Genomic DNA, 13,803 nt, shown 5'->3' with positions numbered 1-13,803 from the left:
AGGATAAAAAGACCATTCTCAGCCTGGCATCCACCTGCATCAGTGAGCTCCTCCCTGTCTTGCTCAGATCAGAACTTGCAGGTGGACGTCATGCCAGTTCCTGGGATCCAGCCTAGTCCACCTCGGGGACTCCTGTGCACAGCCAGGTTAGAGACTCCATGGGCCTCTAGAGCCCATCGACCCATTCGTTAAGTGTGCAGCTAGCAAACGCACAGATAATGCCTAGACTGTGGCCTGGCATGTAATATGACTTCTTCATATTAACCCAAGCCACAACTACTAGCATGTACTATGTGAAAAGGAATTCTCATGTGGAATAGGTATGACTGCTCATGGGCCTGCACCTGTACACAGGGCTGTGCATGACGGCGCCATAATCGAACCTAGTTATATTGTATGCGAAGAAAAAAACTTAATAAATAAAGGACATAGTTACACACACATGGTATATAGTGGGTATATACCATCCTTTACATACTCACAGTACTTAGGGGGCTTTCCTAGCACTTTTCATTCATCGGAAATTTGGGCAGAGCAGGGATTGTTACATCATTTTACAGACTAGGAAACTGAGGCAGCGGCTGGGTATAGAGGTACATGCTTATACCCACAGCATTTAGTAAGTAGAGGTAGGGGCTAGAGAGATGGCTCAGAGTTCAAGAGCACTGACTGTTCTTCCAGAGGTCCTGAGTTCAATTCCCAGCAACCACATGGTGGCTCACAACCATCTACAATGTGATCTGATGCCCTCTTCTGTACTGCAAGTAAGTATACATGCAGGCAGAGCACTGTGTACATAATAAATAAATAAATCTTTTTTTAAAAAATAAAGACACTAGAGGTAGGAGGATTGTCATATATTTGAAGCCAGCCAGGCACATATAGCAAGATCTTGTCTCAAAATAAAATAAAATAAAATAAAATAAAATAAAATAATTCAAGAGAAGAGGGGAAGGGACACAGAGAAGCCATTCCACTCCTCCCAGGATTTTATAGCATGCAGTCTTTGGCTTCCAACTAGAGACTCGGCAGAACCCCCTCAAGTATGCCCCCTGATCCACCCATCCCTTATAATTTGCCATTAGCCACACAGTAACTGGCCTTTATTCCAAGTTCATGGAAACTCTTGTGACTTCCTCAACAACTCAAGGTTCCCTAGCAATGGGACAAGTCAACCAGCTAATCTTCCAGGCACAGCAGTGTCTCTCTCACAGGGCTGTACACAGGGTGCCCAAAGTCCTGACATTACTTGCTAGCATTTGATTGAAAACAACCATTTTGTTCTAACCAACCTGGTTATGAGCTATGATAACCTTCAGGGAGCCTTGCATCTGCTGAGCCTCTGTACCAGTCTTCAATTCCCTACCCTGTTGGGTGGTTGCAAACAGCTGGGCACACACATGCAAATTACCCATCATCAGGCCTGTGGCTCATGCACCAGCAATGGTGGTGTTCAAGGGCTCTGGCTGACACACTAACTTTAGACGCTGAATCTGGTTGTATTTGTCAGTGCACATGCATAACGCATACGTATAATTGCATGCGTGTCTTTTGTATGTAACTCAGGCTGGCCTCACACTTGCTGTGTAGCTGAGGATGACTTGGAACTCCTGACCCTCCTACGTCACCCACTTACCAAGGGCTGGGATTACAGATGTGCAACACCACACCCAGGCTTATGTGATGTGGAAGGTTGAACCCAGGGCTTCAGGCATGCTAGGCTGGCACATCCTGGGTTCGCTACCACTGTATTTCACATTCCATTTACTAGCATAAGGTTTACTGGCCTAAGTGGGCAGTGATAGGCCAGATGGGAAAGCTTCCACCTCTGTGACATCATGCAATCTCACACAACTCGAGCAATTATTTGGGGGATGGGATTCTTAGGTCAAGGTCAGGTCTCTGCTCGGCTGCTTCCTTGGGCTCAGTGGCCTTTGCATACCATGTTGCTGCTTGGTATGGGGTTCCCTAAGACCATTTGCCAAGTTTGGGGTCCTGGGAAACCGCTCTCCTTTCTATGTGGTGCCAAGTACTTTCTCGCCTCAAGGCTGCTTACTAGATGTGCTTGTCACAACAAGGCCACGTCCTCAGATCCCCTGTTGACGGAGAGGTATAAATAATGTACTAGCATGTTCTCTCCTCCCCATCCTGACCTGCTAAGAATAGCACCAGCTACCCTTCCAGGGATCCCAAAGGGAAGAGGGCAGGACACAAGTGGGGACAAGCAGGAAGAATGTCACAGAGCTGTAGCCTGCCAACTGCCCTCCCTGCTAGCCCACATTTTCCAGACCCTCAAGACAGGAGGCACCTCAGAGAATTAAGGGTGCCTAGAGGCCAGCAACTAAGATCTTAAGGAGTAAAAGAGAGGTCCGAGGAGATTGCATGTAAAACCTTGGAGAGAGAGAAAGCTTCTGTAGACTTTTGCTGTTTCCGAGTTTTAAAAAAAATGGCTGGCCTAGAACAGTTCTCATGCCCCGGAGAACAGAGGAATTACACAGGACACTTGCCAAATGCACACTGTAACTCGGGGGGTCAGTAGGGGATGGGGACACGAGACCCTGCATTTCCAACTAGCTGTTGGGTAATGCTGCCGCTGTATCCACATGCCCCACTTCGAGAGGAGAAAACCTATTCTCTACAGTACAGATTGGGAAACTGAGTCCAAAGAAAAGGGCTTCAGAAGAGCTGGGCTCAGAGCACAAGCATCAAAACCAACATCCCATGGCTGTGGTTTCAGGGGACTCTGAGCTGCCTGCCCAGGGACATGCTCTGACCTGTGGCTGCTGGGCCACAGTAGCTTGCTCAGAGGAGTCCATTCAGCTCCAGGCACAGTGATGCAGGCAGAGAGGGGTGGCTCCTGATACTCTATGAGCAACCATGCATGAAGCAGCTGAGTGTGGGGCCCACTGACAGCAACCATCAAAAGAAAGAAGACGCAGGCAGCCTTTGGCACAGTGCCAGAGAGACCCCCCCTCCTCCCCAGGATGCCCCTGAAATATTTTTGTTTTGTTTTGTTTGTTTTCTTTTTTGTTGTTGTTTTGTTTTTGTTTTGTTTTTCGAGTCAGGGTTTCTTTGTGTTATCCTGGCTGTCCTAGACTCACTTTGTAGACCAAGCTGGCCTCGAACTCACATCGATCTGCCTGCCTCTGCCTCCCAAATGCCGGGATTCAAGGCATGCGCCACCATGCCCGGATCCCCTGAAATCATTTTGGAGCCCCAGGTCCCAGATTACTGCCCTGGGATGCACCGTTCCTCGGGACTGCCTCATCCTCCTAACACTACAGCCTCACTGACCTTCCTTTAAAGCTCACTGGAGGTGCCATGTCTTTTCTTACCTCAGGGGCTTTGCCCCGCTTAAGCTCTTTCCACTGTAGGCCATCAGCTCTGCCTTCCTGACCACTCTCAGGGTGTTTGCAGGTGGTGAGCTCCTCCACCTCTGGGAGTGACATTCTCGCCATAGCATCCTCAGGATATCCTCCAAAGTCATCAGATTCCATCACTGTTTGTTTTAATATCCATCTGCTCTGCCCTAACAAGGGCAGAGACATGGGCTATGACCTTCGGTGCCTAGACTACAGTTACGGTTGACCAAACATTCTGTCCATCAGGAGGAAAAGAACGGAGGAGTGGGCCGTTCACATGCTTGCTGCAAAGCCTTCACCTCCCTGGCACCATGCGATCTCACTCAACTAGAGAAGCTGTTAACGAACGGTATTTTCAAGATGATTGGCGTGAGATCTCGGCCCTGTGACCTTGCCGCTCTCTGGGGCTCAGTGGCCTTTGCAAGCCACATTGCCTCTTGGTGCAGGGTCCCCAACACTGTTTGCCAGGTTTGTGTGGGAGAAGGAACCTGGGTAAGACTTCTAGACCATTCAAAGAAAGCGCTTCCACTAAACCCAGTCCTCTGCCATTGCCCAGGAAGGGGCAGGGCTTCATCAGAGGCCACACAACCAGTGCACGGTGACACTGCACTTCCTTGGCACAGCTAGAAGCCAACAGCTGAGCTTCGGGCCCACCCACGCTCAATGAGAGCACCATCTGCCTGAATGCTGGGAGGAGCGCAGGAAGGAGAGAAGAGAGTAGCTTTGGCGGGCACATGTGGATTCGGGCCCAGAGCCAGGGGAGATGGATGGGGCTTCTCAGCAGGAGGTCTGAGAAGAGCTGGGTCCCTGGATGCCAAATGGCCAGAGGCAGGGTGGTGGCATGTCTGCCCCTCATGCGCATGACAGTCTATTTTTTAATCAGTGCCCTTCCCATCCCCCAATGCCAGTCATCCTCTCAAATAGGACCTGGGCCCTAGCTCTCCCTGGAGCCCAGAAGGCAACACAAGAGGCCAAGGATGAAGAGTGTCCAACTGTCTGAGTGATATGGGACCAGTCTCTGGACTCTTTGGCCTCAGTTTCCCCATCTGTACAGTGCCGGGGCACACCAGACTGCATGGGTTATTACAGCTCAGGTATTGTCATCCTTGTAAGCTCTGCAGCATCAACCACATTCACTCTGGCAGGGCCTGCCCTGCCCGTGGTACCCACGGAGCACACATAACCATCCCTTGTCTATGCCCAAGGAAGAGGGACAGGAAAGAAAGGAGGAGAAACTGGCTCGTGTGCCAACCTCAGAGACGTAGGCCCCAAATCTCACGAGGTTCCTCCTGCCAGGGCCTGAGAGTCAGAGATAATGAAAATCAGGAGACACACTGTGTGAGCTGGAGATGGTGTCTTGGCCTCTCTGGGCTATGTTTCATAGTAGTAAAGCTTGAGGTCTGTGGCTGTCAGACTGGCTGGGTTTGTGGCTGCATGACACTGGAGCTCACTGAACTAGCCACTCTGTGTCTCAGTTTCCCATTCATAAAACGGCGAGGCTGGTCTCATAGAGCTCTTGGAACACAGCAACATTTAAAAAAAAAACTTTTCAAAGAACCTGTTTTTATTTATAGTGCATCTTAGTTCCAAGAGATTTTATTCTAGACTAGACAGGGTCTCAAATCAGCCCACTGGGCCGGGCGTGGTAGCGCACACCTTTAATCCCAGCACATGGGAGGCAGAGGCAGGTGGATCTCTGTGAGTTCGAGGCCAGCCTGCTCTACAAAGCAAGTCCAGGATAACCAAGGCTTCACAGAGAGACCCTGTCTCGAAAGAAAAAAAAAATCAGCCCACTGTCCCACATAGCCTCATCCAATGCCCTTTCCTTACTATAGGCCAATGCTTTTGGGATCCAGAGAGTAATGCCCCACCCCCACCCCACAGCCGAAGCCTGAGGCCTGAAAGAAGCAAAGGGCTGCTCAAGACCACTTGCCTATGAGCTACTCCTGAAGCCCCAGGCCCCACCCATTTTGCTCACTCATCCTGTCACCTCCAAAACACTCTGGCCAAACACCAAGAAGAAACTTACACGGAGACACGAGGAGACACTTGGGCAAGAGGCCATCTGCTTAAGGGCTTGCTATTTTAACGGAGAGCAAAACATGAAGCGTACTATTAATAAGTAGTAGCTCACTTTTTAAGCATCTGCCATCAGCTCCCTCCATTTTCATTACAGCACAAGGACTAGCATTGTCTCTGCTCTACAGACGAGGAAGCAAGAGTCCAGAAGGGTTACGTAATGAGCTTACGAACTCCCAAGGCAGCCAGGGATGAAACCCCAAAGTCTGACCACAGCATTCGCGTGCGAGCCATGCGGAAAGCAGGTGACACGGAGATAGCGTGTGGCATCCAGGGAGGTAGACAGGGCAAGGCAGGGCAGGGCAGGGTCAGCACAGACCTACACCAGCCTCCCTTACTGAGTGGAAAAGATGACCCGGAGTGATGGAATGTCAGCCAGCGGCCAGTTGGTGAAGAGTTCATTCCAGAACAAGGGCTTTGGGTAAGCCTCTGGCATCACAGGGCCTGGGGGGCTGTTGCCATGTAGACTCCTCCTCCAGGCACACTGAGTAGCAACTGAGCCCCAGTGTCCAGGGACAGTTCACAAAGGGCCCTATACAAACACTAGCCTAACTAACTCACAGAGCCTCCCCAGAGGCAGCCCAGCCCTCCCTCTCGCGGGACCTAAGGCCCAGCTCCTATGGCTTGCATTTTAAAGCAGGGGGAGATGGGGAGGGTACAACCTGCAGCCAACACACATCACCCACACCCGGCTCTGAGTGCGGGCCACTCCCCATTCTCTGAGGTACCCTCCCAGGCCCAGAGCAATACCCTCAAAGCCTCCGGGTCCCACTCTGGATATGCGTCCTCCAAGAAGCCCTGAGAGCCGTTCAAATACCACCCAGACCTCCATGGCCACAGTGGCCCCTGACAAGCCTTCCCTAGTCACAAAGGCCCTCAGCTTGCTCTCCATCTCTTTTCTTTTCTTTCTTTCTTTTTTTTTTTTTTTTTTTTTCCGAGACAGGGTCTCTCTGTGTTAGCCTTGGCTGTCCTGGACTCGCTTTGTAGACCAGGCTGGGCTCGAACTCATGGAGATCCTCCTGCCTCTGTCTTCCCAGTGCTGGCTGGCATTAAAGGTATGCATCACCACGCCCAGCTTCTCCATCTCAACAACAGAGCTTCTTCTCCATGCTATAATTTCCCTCCCCCCCCCCGAAATTATCTTGTCCATTTATTATTTTTTTCTTATCGTATTCTTTCAATTGAAATGGAAGCTTCTGTGGTGAGATGGTTCATCAGATAAAAGTGCTTGCCATCAAGCCTGGTGACCTCAGTACAGTCCCTGGAACCGACATGGCGTAAGGAGAAAACCAACTTCTACTGACCTCCATACACATGCCATACGCATGTGGACACACAAACATGTGCCCTCCCCCCCCCCCAACACACAAGTAAATAAATGTAATTTCAAAATTTAGACAAAGCATCGGCTTTGGGAAGGCAGCACATACCTATTACAATCTCAGCACTCAGGAGGCTGAAATGGAGGGACCATGGGCTCAGCGCCAGGCTGGGCTGCACAGCAAGTTCCAGACCAATATGAGCTACATAGTGAGTCTCTGTCTCCAAAAAAAAAAAAAAAAAAAAAAAAAGCCCAACACTATATGTGTATGTGTGCATGTATACATGTGTATGTGCATATGCAAGTATATTTTTATATATTTTAATATATGTATATATAACAAGCTCCTTGTGAGCCGACTCTGTCTGGCCTGTTTTGTAGTATAACCTAGTTCCTAAGCACCCTTCCCCCCTCGTTGCTAGCCAAGGCTACTGAGATCCTAAGAAGGCAAAGGATGTACCCAAGGTCACTTGGCAAGCCAGCAGGTAGCAGAGATCACACAGCTGGGGCTATTCAGCGTGGCCCCATCCTCTCCCTGTGACCTCCATGGCCTGTTTTGATTCTGCTTCTTCATCACAATGGGGCAGAAACGGTGCCCACTCTACTTCTTAGAGCCCATGGTATCCTGATCTGGGCAGCCCCAACTGTTTCCCCTCGGTCCCTCCCTTCCTGGCATCAACTGCTCCCGATGAGCTCATGTCTGGAAGCCTAGGAACTGCCCTGAAGGAAAAAGGTGCCTGCCTCCCAGGCCAGGGCCCCCGGGGGTGGGGAGCCATCCCCTGCCCCCAGGCTGGAGGTGTGTTCAGCCTTGTGGGAAGGCAGGCTTGGTAGGGGGCACGCAGTGTCAACTTCACACCTAGCAAGCTTCTGGGAATCAGCTCTGAAGACTGTGGAGAACAGGGGAAAGTTCCCTGTGTTTCTTCCCTCCCTCCAGATGCTCTAGGGTGTTGTGTCCCTCCCATTTATTAAAATGTCACACAAACACACACACACAAACACACACACACACACACACACACACACACACACACACACACCTCTCAAGGAGAGAGGGCTCTGCTGCCTACTGCCTGCAGGAGTACCCTAACAAACTCTTCTTCCTTGGCCTCAGTCTCCCCAACTTAAAAGATTGGAATGGGCTAAAACTGCCATGTTAGAAAGAGCCTGCAGGCTAGTTTCACTGTGATGAGGAGGCAGGCACTAGGCAGAAACCAGGCACAAGCAAGAAAATAAGTTGTCTACCTTACCTTCCAAGAGAGTGGCAAGGGAGGGAAAGAGTTAAGCGCCTTATTTTTTTTTTCATTGTGCCAATATTGACTAAGTCCTAACTTAGGTTATAAAGGGGTGCAGAATGTGGGGTGTAGCTTGCAATGTGAGGGCAGGCTAAAAATTGGGGCCTGAAAGCCTTGGTGGCTCAGCAGCAAATATTTGCCCTTAGTCCTTCGTGCATCAAACTTGAATGACGCTGGAACTAGCCAAGGGCAGCTCAGGTCCTGACAGGGATTTTGGCCTCCCGCTGGGGGACAGTCATTGGCTTCAGTTTATGTCTCATCTGCGCCCCCTCCCCCCCCCCCATGGATAAGAGTCAGGTCTGGGTCAGTGACAGGGCAGGGTGGCTGCAGGCAAGGCACTCCATTGTACCCTCCTCAAGACAAGCATCGGATTTCAACCCCCACTTTTCAAAGCAAGAAGGGTAGGACAGCCTGACTGTCCCTAGGTCCATCGTGGTACTTGGGTCTGTAGAGCAGTGGCCCTCAGGGCCACTTACAGTACCTCTCTGGGATCTGAAGAAGGGAGGGGCACGCCAAGATCCTACACAAGGAGGTGTACTCCGGGGCCACCTGCCACTCAGGACACGGTGGGAGTTGGGGAGTTGGGATAGGATACACGCCACCTGCGGCTTCTCAGCTGTTATCCAACATCTTTAAAAAACCCAGATGTGGAGCTCAGAGCTCCGTATCTCTATGCAGAATTAAGCCCAGAACTTGAGGTTGAGGGAGGACGTGGAGACCTTTCCCCTAGATTCCTCAGAGGTCTTCCAAGGCCCTAGGCGGTACCCACCCCATCCCCCTCCTTCCACAATGTCGTGTAGGAGCCAGCCTTTTCTGATAATTTAAGTGTAAAATAGTGGTGTAAGAATCAAGGGGAGGAAGGCTCAGGAGTCCCTTGGGGGCACTTCATAAAGTCCTCAGGTGGGATTGGGCCCTGGAGGTCCCAGCTTTGTGGCTGTGTGGCTACACTGAGCACTACATCAGCTCCCTCTGCCCCGGCCGCTCTGCCCGCGAAAAATGGAGGTGCCGGTAGGCACTGTCGGTCCTGCTGCCTCCGCAGGAGCCCACGTTGGTTCACTCGCAGGCTCCTGGGTCTGGCAGGCGGATTTCCCAGAGGGGGCTGGGGCTTGGATCTAGGGTTGGTGCCCATGAGTGAGCCTGGGGGCTGCATTCCCCCCAACATTGATAGGTTTGTGGAGAGAGACACGACGGGGGGAGTCCACACAGCCCGGGGAAGGTATCGTCCCAGGACAGGGCTTCCTCCTGTTTCCGAGCTGCTGGGGAGTCCTGAGAAGTCCCCAGCCTGCACTGCAAGTGGGGAAACTGAGGCTCCGTGTAAAAAGAACTTGGCAAAGGTCACCCTGAATGCAGGGACTGGAGCTCAGATGTGCCACCTCCTTTGGGACTGTGCGAGCAGCTGCGCAGGTGGCAAGGGCGAGGCTCACTGGGCGCCCCGCCAGCCCCGAGCCCCCCCACTCACCTTCAGCAGAGCCGTGCGCGGTCCCCGAGCTCCCGGGCGCCGCCGCCTTGGCTCACCTGGCTACGTCCAAGCATGAGCCCCGCCCCGAGATCCCTGCACCCCGCCCAGCGGCGGCGCCTGCTCTGCACCCGATGCAGGGTCCTGGCCGCTAGAGGCTGCAAGGGGGGGGGACCCTAGCGGGAGCCGCGGGCGCTGGGCGGGCACCGCTCTCCTGCCGGGCGCTCCCCCGGGCCCTAGCGCCGCCCCTCCCGCGCCCCGCCCAGGCCCCGATGTGCGACCCCCTCTTCCCCCGCCGCCTGTGGCGGAGGTCTCATCTCCAGGCGAGTCCCTTGCTCTCTCCTCGGGTCCTCACTTTCGACTGCCCGTTGTCTCTCAGTTTCCTCATCTTGCTGTGTATCTCCAAGTCTGCAGTTCTGTTCTTAAATTCTTTCCCACTTTGCGTCTTCATGCGCCGCCATCTGTTTGCCCCTTTCTATTTCCCTCCCCCTACCACCCTCCTTTAAAATCTGTCTTTGCGATTTCTGTCCCCTCAAGTGATACTCGCGACACCTCCACCCCAGTTGACCCAATAACTAGAGTAACTGTCTTCCTTGGTAGGGCTTAAGCAAACAGGCTGAAAAGGGCTGTCGCTGCCTCCTGTCTTCCCCTGACTTAATTGGCTATGGGCAACAAGGGCAGAGATGCTGTGTGGTCTGTAAGTGGCTTTGATTCCCCAACTTTTGCAAAACGCTATTCAGGCTGAGCTCAGCAGAGGCCATGGCAATTGTCACCGCGCTTCAGTGGGAACTACACACACATTGCTGTTAAAAGTCCACGTTCTCACAATTCCAGTGCAGATCCCTCCGGGAGCGGCTTGGAAGCAAGACCAGTTAACAAGCACCTCCATACCCGCCGCAATTATGAAAGAAGACCACACTCGTTGATCAGGCCTTCAGCCAGAGTGTTCCAGTGTCACCTGTCTTCAAGAGCTGTGTTTAGGTTTCCGATAAAGGAGCTTAGAAATATGCTGACTACCCATGCCACCCAAGGACCTCCAAAGCACAGGCCCAAAGATGCTCAGGTTTAAGACTAGCCCTAGCTCTGAGTGAAAGAGGTCAGGCGACCAGGAGACAAATCCACTCTGGCCCCTTCAATCCCTCTGTCTGGCTTCGTGGGTGCCAGGGCATTCCCCTGACCAGCGGTCACTCTTGTCCTGTTGTGTTGGGTAGGGCACAAGAAGATGCCCCGGACATGGCACCAGGCAAGAGATTGCTTTCTCCTAATGCATGCCCTGGGGAGGTGGCTGCAGCCCAGCCTGTGGAAATCCAGGAAACAGAGTGCGTGGGTGAAAGGAAGAGAGAGAGGCTAGGATTACTGTGTGGGTGGCTGTGAAAAGAAAGAGATGGGAAAAAGAAACCAAGAGAGAAAGTGGTTCAGTCTGCATGTGGGTGTGTGACAGTGGATGTGCAAGAGTGGTTGTGCCTGGGGGACACGCCATGAGTGTTTAGCAAAGGGAGAGGCGGTAAGGATGTGCTTAACCCATGTCTGCAGGAGGGAACCTGTGTACTTGTGTGAGCACACTTCCAAGTACCTGCTCCATGCCCTGAGGTGGCATGAAAGCAATACAAATGAACCTGAGACACTTGTGGGACATGATAGAACGGATGAGGGGTTGTTTGGGAGGGTGTGTGCCAGGCAGTGTCTGCCCAGTGCACATATATGTGTTAGGGGTTGGGGGGACATTCGTGCATGCCTCAACTTAAAAGTTCATAGATGGGAGAATGTATATCTTAGAATGTAGCATGTCTGCATCATGGTGTACACATGTGTTTATGGATATATGTGGTATGTATGTTTGCTCGACTAGCACGGGGGTGGGGGGGGGAGGGATATGTGAATCTATGAGTGGTATTCTTCACTGTCATCTTCCTATTAAAGTCACCAGGGTGTGGGGCTCCCTGCCCAGTCTCCTGTGCCATCTGCTCTTTCCCAGAAGCCTAAGGGATGGTGGGGGAGGGGCTTGGCCTTGCCTCCTTGACTTGACTAGACTCTGTAAGCTCTCTGCTTAATAAAATGGATGCGGTTCAGTTTCCTCTGCTTAATCAAGATGGATGTGGCCAGGGCAGACTTATCTTGAAGTCGGTACCCATAAACCCTATCCTCCTACAGATCTGGGGCTCAAGGCAGTGTCTATTAGAGTGGACACTCCTCACCATCAAAATGGCCACAGGCAACCAAGAAGCTGGGTCAGCAGTGGACCACAGGTCTCCCGTCATGAAGAAGAGGAATGTGGCTTGGCTGGATCCCCCGCCCACTCTCAGGGCCTGAACAACCATTTTCCACCCCAGGTGGGTGGAAGAACACAGCCTGCTTCCTTGTCTCCATGGAGACAGAGCAGCCAAAAAGAGTATTTAAAAGCATAGACCTAAGACCTCTCAGGGTTCAAATCTCAGTTCCTCCACCTACAGGCTATGAGACTCCAAGGGACAATTCTCTTAAATTCTGTGTGCCTGGTCTCCTCATCTGTAAAACAGATAAGAATAGCACGAACTGGGTATAGAAGGCACACCTGTAAGCCCAGCACTGGAGAGGCAGCAGTTCAAAGTCGGCACAGAATTCCTTAGCAACTTTCAGGCCAACAAGGTGACATGGCAAGACTGTCACAAAATAAAAAAAGAAGAGGAAGAGGAAGAGGAGTCTGCAGCGGCATGTCTGACCTTTATATTCGGAGGATGCAATGAAGTAATCTATACAAACCATTCAACACGGAGCCTAGCACCTCAAATGAGAAACAGAAGCCTGGGGCTCCAGCCTTCAAATTTCCTGCCAATTTTCTGTGTGTCTTTGCACAAGTCATTTTCTGTTCCTCTGCTTCCGTCTCCACCAGCACAGCAAGCTCAATGCTCTGCCGGGTACATTCAGCTGAGACTCCTGAGAGCTCGTTCATGGTGAACTGTGACCTTCTCTCAGCCACTAGGGACATGGAACTTGACCGTGAGACTGCAGCCCCTTCTTGCTTGACAAAGGCCCTAGCCTGCCCAGATCAGCTGGTACCAGCACCCACTGATGCCATATAAAGATCTGTCTGGTGCCCAAGGCGGAAGATGAATGGCTTGGACTTCAGTCTACCAGGCAGCGCTCCGGAAAGCCAGGTTTAATAGCGGAAGGTTGGGTGTGATTGTCTGAGATGCTTATGCTCCTCTCTGTAATGAGAGGAAGCTTGGAGAGGAAGCCTTAAGCCGCTAATAACCTGGCAGCTCCCCAGGCTTCATTCCCCACCCCCTCCTCCTGCTCTCCAGGCAGAAGGAAGGGACCTGCCACTCCCCATCCCCAGGGAGCAGAAAGGCCATTGAGACTGAGGTCCAAGACCACCCAGATTTCTACTCCTTACCAAGACCAAGCTTCCTCTGAGGAGTATCTTGCCTGTCCCTTCTCTCCTCCTGAGGCCACTCCTGCCCCTCTGACTCTAGAACGCTCAGACCAACTGGATGAACAGGAAAGAGACAAATGAATTGGGCTGTTTATGAAAAAGACGCTCTGGGTCCCAAGGCTGACAATGACGGTGTACCTTGGATAGGTGTCTTGAATCTCTGAATGAATCTCCGTTGTCTCACCTGACCTTCCTTAGAAAGCCAGAGAGAGAGAGAATGAGATCCCATCAAATGACCCACTGGGTGTGAGATGCCAACAGGGTAATCAAAGGTGATCTTTTCTCCTCTCCTCCCTGCCCATAGTTGCTACCCTTGCAGGGGATCCGCCGAAAGCCCAGTTTCCAAATAGAGTCATAGCTGATGGCACAAGGCCCATAGTCAAACAGCCATGGCTGAACATGCTAGTCACATCCTGGGCAAAGTCCCTCATATTCTCAAGCCTTCATCTTTCATCTGTGTAATGGGCTCTGCCGTGACTGCACGAAGCCATATACAGATGCTGTTAGCACAGCAGACTCTGCACACAGCTCAACCAGCAGCGGTTGTGCTGTTCAGCCAGTAATAATTGCTTCTATGTCATTTTACAAAGCTACCTAGAGCACTACAAATTTCCCAAAACATTGCTGCAGCTAATATTGTGGCACCCTCTCCAACAGCTCCTGTTTTTATTCTATTTCCACAGATTGAAAAAAAAATGAGCTCATTGAATGGAAGGAACTTGCTAGGGCTTGACTAGTGAACACTGGGCTGAGGCCCATCACCCTGCCTCCTGACCCAGCTGTGCCCCACATATGGAAAGGGAACAAGTCACAATGGGCCTCAGGTTCCTGAGGCCCCATATTCAGGCTGACTCTGGGATCCTTCTCTCTCTTTAGAGGCC

At 51.8% G+C, this 13,803-nt stretch overlaps 1 protein-coding gene across 3 annotated transcripts in view; it reads right to left on the bottom strand.

Moving 5' to 3' along the window:
- Positions 1-13,803, bottom strand: part of SYNPO (synaptopodin) — a 57,153-nt gene that overhangs the window by 22,675 nt on the left and 20,675 nt on the right. The window lies entirely within an intron of this gene.

Source organism: Acomys minous (assembly GCF_964271855.1).
Source record: "Acomys minous genome assembly, chromosome: 4".
In the NCBI taxonomy this organism is placed as follows: Eukaryota; Metazoa; Chordata; class Mammalia; order Rodentia; family Muridae; genus Acomys; species Acomys minous.
The sequence above is the reverse complement of the archived record's forward strand: the minus strand, read 5'-3'. Positions and strand labels throughout refer to the sequence as shown.